General features: G+C 38.2%; 1 pseudogene across 1 annotated transcript; it reads right to left on the bottom strand.

Moving 5' to 3' along the window:
- Window positions 1–8,970: 8,970 nt before the first annotated feature.
- On the bottom strand, window positions 8,971–12,300 carry LOC148873504 (protein ASYMMETRIC LEAVES 2 pseudogene; annotated as a pseudogene). Its single transcript, XR_016112838.1, has 6 exons — window positions 11,533–12,300; window positions 11,203–11,440; window positions 10,891–11,073; window positions 10,643–10,717; window positions 9,458–10,242; window positions 8,971–9,207 (listed from the first exon to the last, which is right to left on the bottom strand). The product of XR_016112838.1 is annotated as a protein ASYMMETRIC LEAVES 2 pseudogene (transcript).
- Window positions 12,301–13,000: the final 700 nt, after the last annotated feature.

Genomic DNA, 13,000 nt, shown 5'->3' with positions numbered 1-13,000 from the left:
TACCATCTAGGCCAAGAAGTCAATCCATTAAAAGAAATAAAGTAATAAAAAGTGAAAATTCTTGATTAGTACCCTATACTTTGGACCTAGTGCCACTTTGGTCCTTGAACTTTAAAACGCGACAACTCAATACCTAAACTTTCAAAACATGTCAATCTAGTACTTGCCATTAACCAGCCCGTTAACCAATTGCTAAGTGGCATTTGAAAAGACACAAATGTCCTTCGAGTATCATCTAATTCTTTTTATCAACCATCCAAACATTGATAAAAAATGAACATTCTCAAATCTTTGCTCCTTCTATTCAAGAAAGTTGGGATCACCAGAATGCCCATTAAGACATGACCCCAACTTTCTTGAATAGAAGAGGCAAGGATTTGTGACTATTCATATTTTGTCAACATTTGGATGGTTGATAAAGAGATGACACTCGAAGGACATTTTTGTCTTTTTAAATGCCACTTAATGGTTGGTTAATGTACTGGTTAATGACAAGTATTGGATTGACACATTTTAAAAATTTGGGTACTGAATTGTTGCATTTTAAAGTTCAGCAACCTAAGTGGCACAAGTCACAAAGTACAAGATACTATTCAGGAATCTTCTCTAATAAAAACCCTAATAACCTAGTAAATGGTCAAATGGGTCAATAGTTCAATCATTTGGATTGCAGATTATGACACACTAAAAATTGACCAGAACCAGAATTACGACCAGGTCACCGGGGTACCGGTCTGATCAGGTGGGTCAACAATGGGCTGAAAGCATTGTTATGATGCAGAGAAGCGAGAGAACTATCCCATCTCTAACTAAGCATTCCTTAGTGAGTTTCCGTATAGAGTGAAAATGCTTGACAAATTAAATCTTCCTTTACATCATTTATCGGAGTGCTTCAAATAGGATTCTGGTTGGGCTTACAATGTGAGACGTTTCACATTCTGGCTTCATTTGTAAATGGGCTGGCTATTCTGGACTAGAATCAAATATGATCAGATTCCATTGCTGGCCAGTTGCATTTGAATCAAAATTATAAGTTCGGGCTCAAACAATCAATCAAATCTAGAGCTCTCATTTTTGGGCTTAAGGTATTCATTTCTGTCTCTTTTCTTTTATATCTCATTTTGATTGCATTTGATACTAGTGACCCACAAGTTATTTTTCAGAGGTTCAAATACTCTAAAGTCAGTTAAGCTTAATTTGTTTGCATTGTGAATTTCATTTGCAGTGGTGTAAATGCATGGGATTGCAAATAAGTTGAATGTATATTCTGGTTTACCTTTCTTCAGATTTGATTTTGTCTTTTTTAATGAGAATTAAAATGTAGAGATCTTCAATTTATATGAAAGAGAATGGAGACAGGAGGAAGGTTATTGGTTAATGAGGTTGCAAACAAGGTCCTACTTTACATGAGAAAGAATTGAGGTAAGAGGAAAGTGGTGCAAATTTTATATCGTCAGTTATTTTTGGATGCAAAAATTTGCATTTTCCTTGAGTACAAATAAAACAAAAAGTATAAATTTTGTATCAGGCAGGAGAACCAATCATATTCACATACAAATGAATGCAAAACTAAATTAAGTGCGAAATTTGTGTCTGATTCAGATTTGCACTACAAACAAACAGAGACTTGGGTACTTAGTTAGGGGTCACAAATTCTTATCTTATTAGTTACCTGTGGATGATCGGACCAAATCAGATATATCTAAATTTACCAAAAAATAAAAAATAAAAGACTCAGATGTACCTAGACCCAGGGACACAATTTGGGTGGACTTAACCTAAGCCCAACCCAACCCAAGTTGGGCCTGGTCTAAACTTGGGTTGGGCTTGGGTTCAGGTCCTGGATAGCTCAAGCAATTATGACATTGAATAATATTCACATCTATGTAGATGTATACATAGTATATATAATATGTATGTATTATATATATTACGTATTTATAATCATATACAATACACCCTAGAGCATGATTTTTAAAACTAAACCGGTCAGGGGTTTGGTTACCGGTTTGAATGGTCAGACCGTTCGATCCAAACGGTTGGCCCGTTCTGACAAAAAAAAAACAAATTAAAAAAATTTAAAAATTTGAAAAACGGTTTGGTTTTTGGGGAAAATGGAACCAATCAAGTGACTGCTTCCTGGTTTTTTTGGTCCAATCGTTCGATCCAGTCCGGTTTTGGAAACCATGTCTATACACCAAAACCATCATTTAACTGGGCCCAGAAAAGCCACTGGTTTCCAGTTTTCATGGTAATGATCGTTCAGTACGGGTTAAGTATATATATATATATATATATATATATATATATATATATATATGTATGGATGTAAGTTTATATGTATTTATTTATTTATAATATTTATGCATTTTTTTTATTAATTTACTGATGAATTAGTCTACTAAGCCCAAAAGATTGTGGAGGTACAAAATACATTTGAAAACCTCTTAAACGTTAAAACATGACCAATCCACCCAAACCCAGCCAAGCTTGATCCTGACCCAAATTGTGTTGGGTTAAGCTCAAGTTGGGCTTGGCCTGTAAATCGGGCTTGACTCAAGTTGGGTCAGGCCCAAGTTGGAGATTAAGTCTAAGATTTATATATGATGAAAAATATTCATTAATAAACTATTTAATATTAAAAGTAGGCAAAAAGTATATAAATTTAAATAAAAAGATTATTTTATTTAGGAAGAAAATGTTATAAATGTAAAATAAAATACAAAATGAAATTTCAGAAACATGGCTTTCATATTAAAAAGAAAATATATAAATTAGTTATAAAAAATGAATTGTACTTCTATATGCATAAAGAGAATTATAATCAATAAATAAATTGCATATTGTATCTATGTATGTATATCATATTTTTGAGACTTATGCCTTGGCCGTCTTACATAAAACCTTGGTTTTGTCTTATATATAACAGTGATTTAGTCACTGGTCCTTACAAACAGTTCATCCAATCAAAGAGATCTCATGGACTATCAATCCATGTGCTGGGCTTGAGAAGATATTCTTCCCAAAAAAGTCAGTTTAGAACTTAACACATCTATGATCTTGGGAGTTTTTTTGGTACAGTGAAGTTGTATTGCTATTGCATTTAGGATTTGATCAATACAAATCTGTAAGAGAGATTTTTCTTACATGAAATGCTTCAAAAAACTTTTGAGCTGAGCAATACAAATTGCTTTTTCTACCTAAATGCGTCAAGTTTGATGTTTTTCAGAGACATGCATTTTCTAATTGAAATGACACTTGTATATGCAACACATATTTCTTATAAATTATATTGATAAACCCAAAACATTGGCAAACTGGCAACAGAATGCCACTGTACCAAACACCTCTTTGAATGGTTAATAAGTGTTTTGAGGCAAAAAGGAGGAAGTGAACATGTGTAGTTGATTAGCCATCTCTCTCTCGATATCTTGTGAAGGACTACACAATGGGGGTAGCCCATCCTCCAAACCTAAGTGCAGATGGGATTCAATCCCAAGTCTCCACTACAACCAACAAGAGACCTTACCAACCAACTGGTTAGCCATCTCTTTAATAGATCATGAACTTGAAATCACACCTAACAGTTTAATTATCTAATCTGAGATGAAATGGTCTTGGTAGGGAGCCTATTCCAATTGATCCAATCTATAACTAAAGAGTTAGGAAGATGCTATTTCCTGGCTAAAATATCCATGTCTGTTTTTTGGAAGGTTTAAATTAAACGTTAGGCTCAGTTTGGAAGGAGTATAAATACAAATATGTACAGTGCAAATACATACAAAATACAAGGTTTTGCATTCTATAAATTTGCACTTATACTCCTTCCAAACTGAGCCTTAGAGACTAATTTGTTTGAAAGGCAATTTTAAGTATTTGCATCCGTGCAAAAGCATGAGATTGAAAAAGAATCAAGTGTAAATTCAGACCTTTTGTTCTAAATTTAACTTCTTTTGTTTGATCGCATTGTAAATGAAGTAACTTAAAGCAAAGTAATGTAAAAGTGAATCCGAAGCAAAAGTAGTCAACTAGAATTTGCGCTTTTCTTATTTGTATTCCCATGTAATTGTATTAATACAAATGGTAGTGCATTGCAAACAAATAGAATACAGAGGAATGCAATTAATGCTAGTGAAAATAGGTTTAACTAATGCATCTCTTGGTTTTTGGAATCATTGATTCTCTTTTGTCACCGTAGCAAGCACACATCAGTCATCTCCTTGAATTAATATTAATGGAGGGAATCAAAAGTTGTTACAATTAATCTTCTTTGTATTCAAGAAGAGAATCAATGTCTTCGTCTCCCCTGTGATATCAGGGAATATCAGGGTATTCTGGTCCACTACTCCTTGGTCCCACTGATACAGTGGTCCCATCAAAAGTTGGCCATATCTTTTCATGGGCCCCACCTTATCTATTAAAGCCAAGAAACAAAATCAAAATCTGCATATTTACCAAAATTTCTCCAAACATGGTCTCAAATTTAATGGATTGGTCCTGGTCCATGCAAAGAGGTATAGGGATGTGGGTCAAGTAAGGTATGGAAATTTGCCAAAAAATTTCAATGACCCAAACCCGAACCAAATCGGGTAAACCCAAAACCTTTACCTTCCCAAGCAAACAAAAAGTGACGTACAAAACAATTAAACCAGTGCTCTACCCGAATCAGATCCGACGACCCAGGGGGTCCCAGTGAGCTTTTAACAACATCAAGTCATCAACATGGTACAAACGAGAAGAAGTATTATATCAACAAGTCGAACAGGCTTTGGAGTCCCATCCATTTGGTTACATTGACAAGGTCCAACTCACAGAAAGAGGAGCAGACCGTGGGACGGTGGATAGGACACATGCGTAAAGAGGGCGCCAACCCAATAACCACAGCCACAGGAGGCCCAGCTCCAGACTCCAGTCCGGTAGTGGGGACTCGGATCCCAAGAAACTCAAATGAAGGCAGCCACTCGTACCAACTTGCCCAATGGATAATCCGAAAGCCTAATTATGCATCATCCATCTACTTGACCAAGTTTAGGGGGGAGGGGGGGGGGAGCTACGATGATGCCACCACGACGCACGAGTGGTCTAAAATCTAAATTGATGAATCCTGGGGTTAGGAGACATGTGGGCATACAGAGCTTGACTAAATAGGGACGTAGACCTAATGCTTTGGAGCTCAAATCAAAATATTTTTTTAATCTTCATGTGAACTCGGTGGGGTGAGTTTGTGAGGAGGGTGTCAGCTGAAATTAATTGAATTATGTAAGGTTAAATTTAAGCCCTTGGAGGGTTGGTGGAGTTTGTCATGGAGGGGGACAAAAGGCATGTATTTAAGGAAGAGAGAGGCAGGTGATCCTCTTGACATGTTATCTCTCATTCTTTTTTTCTTTGTAGGAAAGCGTGTTTTGGCAAACTTCAAAGAGAGAATACAGAATAGAATGAATGGTCAAGACTGAAGGGGGGATTTTATTTAATTTTAAATGTGGTAGAAGAAAGAGACAGAGGGGAGAGAGAGAGAGAATGAAGAGAGAGGAGAGAGGAGAGAGGGGTCTCATAGTCTTGGCACTGTCCAATAAATGCAAGCATTGAATATCCATTCATGGATTATATATACACATCTTTAATTTTTGTTTGTTTGGGGCTTGTGGGGTCAGAGAGACAACCCGAAATAAATGCTCCTTTTGCTTTACAAATTTGCCCCGTGAGGCGTGCTTGTGTCGGGATATCCCCCTACCCCAACAACCGTCCCTTTCTTTTCATGTCACCATGAACTCAACTCAGTCATGACTCTCACCCCACCCCCACGGCCTCGCCCTCTCTTTCCCTTACCTAACCTCACTCTAGGGTTTACTACGGATATGGGAAAAAATAGCCAAGCTCTTGTCTTTGATTGTTGATGGAGGTGACATCACAAAGTCACCCTTTTCAAGCCATTTGGGGATTGTGAAGTGATTAGGCTAGACCTAGATGGGTCGGTTCCCATGATGAATGAATGACCCAGCCCATTGAGTTGATCACGTCTACATAACTAATGTCCACATCACCCACACATCCTCTATCTTTAATGCATTAGATGAGAGACTTGCTTAAATTGGAACTGGAACAATAAACGAACCCTAACCCTAGATGTTGATTTTGGATCATGAGCTCAAGATGGGTGACTCTAGCTCTTGTATTGGGTATGTGTTAATCAAACTGATGGGGCCAATTGTCTTTGATTGATTCTTCAAATGTGAGTGAAGGGCTGCTGCCACTGCCCTAGCCAAACAATGGATTTTTGAAACCTGCAGCCAGTGGAAAGGCAGTTGTGATTATTCATTATTTGAACGCATGTTACACGTGGGAATTTATTTGCTACTTATTCAGATTGAAATCTGGGGTGATTTCTAAATCAATTATATCCTACTTAGAAAGAAAGCAACTCATGGAGGGGTTTAGGGTTTTAATGGGTTAGTGTAGAATTGGTAAGTGAACATTAATTATATTAAATCCTTCCTTCAGTAACCAAGGTTTTATACCTAGCTACGTACTGATGAAAACCAGGGCCCAACCCCAACCCCCAAAAATAAATGAGCCGATGAGCAAAACTTACAATTGGTCAGTGAGAGGCATTGTCGTGTAGCTGCCGTATTGGACCAATGGAGCCCTGCTTCTGCTTGCATCCCTATTTTGATAGAAAAAAAGTACATGGATCTCATGTTGATTTGCAGGTTTAATGCATTAATTAGTGGACTTTCACTCAATGGGCAATGGGGTGTGGGTGGGGGGGTGGGGGGGAGCTGAAATGGGCCGTAAATTAAGAACCCATTTGGTTGATTAAGCCCATGTTTGAACCCTAAGGGGGATAAGGGACATGCTTTTGAATGATGCATCCTTGTACATCCTGGAATGAACCATGCGTGCATGACCCACATGTGGCCCATGCGTTAGTACTGCGTGAGTAAGACATTGGCATGCATTTAAGGATGGGGTCATCATTACTCAAGTACGTCATCATTGCCATGCCATGTTTTTGACTACGTTTGAATGAGAATAATTTATTTCTTCTCTCCATCTTTTCTGTTCTCTCGGTATTGGACCTTGATTGTGCATTTGTAGGGTATTAAATGCTATGCCCCTCTCTCTCTCTCTCTGTAAATTCCTTTCATCCTTTTGTTTTGGACCGAAAGGGAGAAGGATTTGGGAGATTGTTTACCCTGCCTTTAATTTTCACCACTTTACTCCTGTTACTATAGCTTTTTTGTCTTGTTAAGTTGTCTTCTCCTTTTGGAAATGCTACAAGTTTGACAAGCACTATTGCACCAATACAAATCAGTTAAAGCAATAAATTCAGATATGACACACTTCCAGAGTGAGGTGTGTCTGTAGTCTGTACATGTGTTATGCGTAAGAGAGAGAGAGAGAGAGAGAGAGAGAGAGAGAGGTGGGGTATGAACATAAACAGTAGTCAAGTTTAAGAAGATTTCTCTTGATCTTAGTGAGTTTGTATTTCTAATTGTGATCACCTACTCAAACAAATCAAAGGTTGATATCCAACAGAACTACTTGCTGATAATATAGATCTATGAATGGTCTATATATGCATTGTATATATATCATGTATAGAAGTCTAGCTTTCTATCTTTTGGCGATATATACTGTTAAAAGATGTCTTTTTGGTGAGGAAGAAAAGTTTTAATATATCCAATACAACTGTTCATGATGATACAATAATGAGATCGATTAAGTAATCACATTATCTTGTTTTATTGTGGTTAAGATCCATGCAGCTTTACCACTCGATCAGACCTTCAACATTAAGAGCATGGAGTTTTCTACTTTTCTTCTCATTATCCATGAGGTTTTTGTGCTCTGCTTTTTTTTCTTGATAGATGCCTTTTGTCTTTAGTTTATTACATGATTTACCTATTTTTTTCTGGTTCAGTGAAATTCTTTTATGTCGTATGCCATGCTTTTATGGGTTATGGTCCTTCCATTTGCATCATCATTAAGGATGAATGAACCCATTCATGAGAGCTACATAAAAAAGATAAAAGTATTAGTTCCAATATTTATGTCCCCTTTTTATTACTGGGAATTTCAGTGGGCAAAAACAGAAGAGAAATGCAAAAGAATGAAACCCAAGGAGAAATTGATAACCCCTTTGAGAGTAAGACAATGGCAGTGAGGAAAGTGATATTTTTTTTAATTAGTTTATATCAATTAAAATGTCTTGAGATTTTCAATTGACTGGTTTGTCATCTTTAGAGCCAGTTTTGGTTTTAGGAAGGTAGTTGGCAGAATATGGACATATCAACAACATTTGCCTCCCCATTTAACTGAATAGTAGTTGGGAAACAGAAATATACATATTTGTTTTGGATGATCATCAGTCATCAGGGCAGAACATTCACTTCGTAAAATTAAATGACATATCCCCAATTAATAAGTTAATAGGATAAATTATCCTTCATGCACAGTTTGGAAAGAGTATAAATACAAATATGTACAGTACAGATACATAAAAAATACAAGGTTTTGCACTCTACATATTTGTACTCCTTCCAAACTAATAAGTCATCATTCATGAGTGCTTTTCTTTTTGGACAAAAGCACAAAAAGGGGGGAGGGATACATTTGGGTAAAAATGATTTTTCCCATAAAAATGGAAATGAAAAATAAACAGATTATATTCTAATGGTTCTGTTCATACCCCTGAACGCATATTAAGGAAGAATATATTATTTAAGGAGGTGGGTTTGGATTTATATGCCATTTATACATATGGGCATCCAGGGAAATTTGTATGTGATTAGTCCTTCATCCACGGAACCAAAAACATAGTACATAGTGAATGTTAGGATGTAAATATGGAACTAAGGTGCAACCATGGCTTATACCGATAGTGATCTATCCATTCAACTCTGTAAAGCAAGTGGAGAAAACAAATAAAGAAAGAAAAACAACAACAACTAGTGCGCACGGCGCATGTTCGAGGAGGTCCTACAAATCTTTGTTACTGTTACTTTAGCTCGCAGCAAGAGTACAGTCTCGGAAGAAAGAGAGGTGATAGAAAAGAAGATGGAAACAACGAAAGAGAGAAATTTAGAAAACCAAGAAATGTATATATGGAAACTATTCATATCAACCCATATTTCTTTGATGCATTTCATCTCTCTCTCTCTCTCTCTCTCTCTCTCTCTCTCTCTCTCAAAATCATTCCTTTCAGACCTGCAAGACAAACTATCAATTGGTTAGTATAATTTCTACAGAAAACGAAAAGAAGATTTGAATTGCTCATTCATGGATATATCTCTAAAAACCTTTAACATACATATTGCACTCTTTATCATATCTCTCTTCCACATAAAAAAAGGATACAGTAAACTAAACAAACAGGGAAGATTATAAAGCTTACAGAGATTAATTAAAGATCATCACTAGGGAGATAATTAAAACCGACTGGACTGGAAATTTTTACCAGTAAGATGAACTGGGGTAAGTATATGATCCATAGAGAGGTAACCCTAAGAGGGTCCAATGCTCCGGAGATCGTCACCACCTGCGGCTCTAGTCTGCTGGAACTGACCCAACTGGCCGAGGCTTGCTGATACGTTCATGGCGACGAGGCTTGCATCGTAGGCACTGTTAGCATCAAAAGCCCGGATCATTTGCTGTTGATCCCTAGTGAAGAACTGGTGATGATGGTGGTGGTCGCGGCCACCACCCAGAAGCCCAATCCCAATCTGGGGGTGGTTGTGGGTGCTAGCGGCCGCAGCGGCAGCCGCGGCAGCGATAAGGCCATGGCTTGTGATGCCAACGTTCTGGTACTTGGAGAGCTCGGACTTGGCACAGCTAAGGTCCATCTGGAGCTGGCGGAGTTGGTGCTGGAGCAGTGAGATGACACCGACGCAGCCATAAACGGGGTCTCGTAAGCGCATGTCGGCCTCGTAAGCCAGTGAATTCACAGCGTCCTCGCGCTGGTGTGGGTGCAGTTCATTTAGCAGCTTCGTTACGTTGCTTGCACCGAACACCTTGTGTACGTTTGCAAATTTCTGTGGCTGGTCCGGTGGGAAGTACGGTGCAAACACACACTCCGGATGGCATTTACGCCGGAGAAATTTACACGCGGCACAGGGAGAACTAGACGACGATGCCATCGATCACAGTAGTAAGTCTTATACAAATATTCTGTTCGAACTCTTTCTTTTTCTCTCTTTTTTGTTCTTTGCTGCCTTCTTTTGGTGCTTTGTGTTACAGGTGCAACTGCAAAACAAAGGACCCGCATGAACACCCAGAAATAAGTCAAAAAACACAATTCTGATTTACTGTTCTGAACTGTTTGAGATTGGGAACAACTTGAGACATAAAAAAACAAAATAATTTTGGCAGAAATGCAACTTTTCTTTTCTTTTTCTGTTTTTGTTTTCTCCTCTTTTTAAAAGAAAGTGGTAATCAAAGAAACAGAAGGATCGCAAATTTTAATTGTGCCATGATCGCAGTAACAAACCCTAAATTAAGTTCAAGGTACAGGAAGTGGCAAAAGTTGAAATACCGCACTAAAGACTGTCATTTTCTGCAAATTTAACTTGCTTTATAGTAGCAGAGTTCAAACGTTTTCAAACAAAAAATACAAACTCAGAGAGAGAGAGAGAGAGAGAGTTACAATCTCAGCTCGGCAACCAATGACGGTGAAGCGGCAGGAGCAAAGCTGTACTTCAACAGAGAAATGGTGCAATTCCTGCATCACAGAGGGATAACTGAATGTCAAAGATCTTCTTCTACTAGAAAAGAAAAGGAATAAAACATGAAAAATCGAACTCTTGAGTTTCAAAAATGAAAAACAACAATAAAACGAAAACAAGCAGAAGATGGGAAAACAAGCAGAGTATAGAGTCGCTGAAGATTACGTACCACCTTCAGAGACTCTATACTCTGGATATGCAGCCTTCTTGGTATGTATATTATGTTTTGATGAATGCAATTCAAGGTTTCTCGCCAGGCTTCAGAGATTTGATTTAGAGATCGAATCAAATAAAATCTTCTTTCAATCTTCTGGAGTTCGCTCAGAGCTAAGCTGGAAGCCTGAGGGATGAGCTGTAAAATAAAATAAGAAAACGGTGAAGAAATATGAAATATATAAGAAACCAAATACAAATATTCCAATGGTAAACACAGGATGAAATATATTCAGATCTTCTCTAGATGTCATAAGATCTTTCTCACCCTTGCTCGCCGGCCGGAACCCAAACCGACGACGAGATTTCGGAGTTGTTCCAAAATGAAAACAGGACGATTTTTCGGGGTTCGAGGGAGTACGCAGCTGCTTTGTAGATGGGATCACGTGAACGTGAAGTAGGAGGAGAATTTAGTTGCTCTTCACTTTTTTCCGAAGCAGATCTTGCTTGAATTTGATAAAGGTTTCTTCGTTTCACTGTAAAGTTTGGATCTTCGGAGGAATAAACTACAATAAGAACAAAAAATCTCAATAAAATAAAGCACTTAAAAGTTGAAAATGAGATCTATGATGCTTAGTTTAGTTCTTTCTCTCTCTACCCAAGCACCCGCCTCGATTTCTTCGGTCAAACGCCTTTCTTTTTTCTTTTATCTAAGCTTCAGCTCCAATATTTCTTCGCTCGCCCGCCCTTCGAAGTCCGAAGTTCGATGTCTGCTTAGCTTTCTACTCCTCTTTTTCCCCGGTTTCAACTCCCTTTTCACAAACAAACTGTCAAACACCTCTACAAAGTCATCTTTCTCTCTCTGGTTAGTCTTTTTTTTTTTTTTCTTTTGTTGTCAACTCTTGACCCTGGAACAAGGTTCTCGGGTATTCTCGCAGATTTCTCCTGCTTCTTGCTCCGGAATTGGTTCTGATTCACCGGAAAACACAACCCAAAAGCAGAAGAACGAGGGAATATGTAATATGGCAAAAGAATATGACGACGGAAGGTCGGCAGGGAACAAGCACAGAAAGATGATGAAAAGATGAGGAAATGAGATGAGGGGTGCAGCGAAGACTACGAGAAGTAAGAATATTTTAAGAGAGAAGGAGACAGAAAGAGTACAAAGAAGAGAAGAAAGGAGAAGAGAGTCGAAAAAGAGGAGGGGGAGAGCAAAAGGCGAGTGGTGGGTGAGTGGGACTGGTGCTGAGAGAGAGAGAGAGAGAGAGTTGTTATCGGCGGGGACGGAAGAAAAGAACTCTCTCCCCCTTGAGCTGAGCCGAAGGAGTCGCGGAGAAAGCTTACTCACTCTGGCCTTTGCTCACTGGCGCTCTCTGCTACTAGCTTACAATACAACTCTGCTCTCTCGCTCTGTGTGGGTGTGTGTAGGGACATATATTAGGACCAGAAGCATATGATTACATGACCTCCCCCTTTCTACCGCAGGGTCTATCTTAAATTTGTATTATATGCTGGATTGCTAATGGATGAGTGGCACGTGCTCAATGCACGTGCAATCAGGAGAGAGATGGGTATTAGACTTAGTGGAGAGTCTAGAGTCTGGGGTCTGGAGTCGAGAGAGAGAGAGAGGGGGGGGGGGGGGGAATAAAGTAATAAACAACGGAAACATGGTGGTCGGCAAGGCACGTATTATATACATGCAGTAAAGGTCTGCAAAATGATGATTTATATATCCATTGAAGAGGTTCTTCATCTGACCTGATCCGGTAGTCCAATTGGTGATCCTTTGAACTAAGGCTGAAAATGAACTAGATTTAATTAATCTGACTCAAAAATTTGAATTTGATTTGTTTAAATTGGATTAGTCCATTTATTCGTCATATCTAATTTAGATATTATTTGATTTAACCTAATAAGATCCATTTATTCTATGTAACCAACCCTGGGACAAAAGATTGATGATGATGAAAAATTATTAGGAAGTCCGGGTTTATTCTTTTGAGTATTCACACTGACCTCATAGTTTGTATCAGTCGCACATCCGGAACATCTCCCTTGTATATTATTATTGATGGGAGATGTTCTCAATACATGATGGCTTGTGGTTGTGATTATTGTGAGGAGCG

This window comes from Nelumbo lutea, chromosome 1 (genome assembly GCF_056320005.1).
Source record: "Nelumbo lutea isolate HS-2025 chromosome 1, American lotus-T2T, whole genome shotgun sequence".
NCBI lineage: Eukaryota > Viridiplantae > Streptophyta > Magnoliopsida > Proteales > Nelumbonaceae > Nelumbo > Nelumbo lutea.
This window is presented reverse-complemented; position numbering and strand designations above follow the sequence as displayed.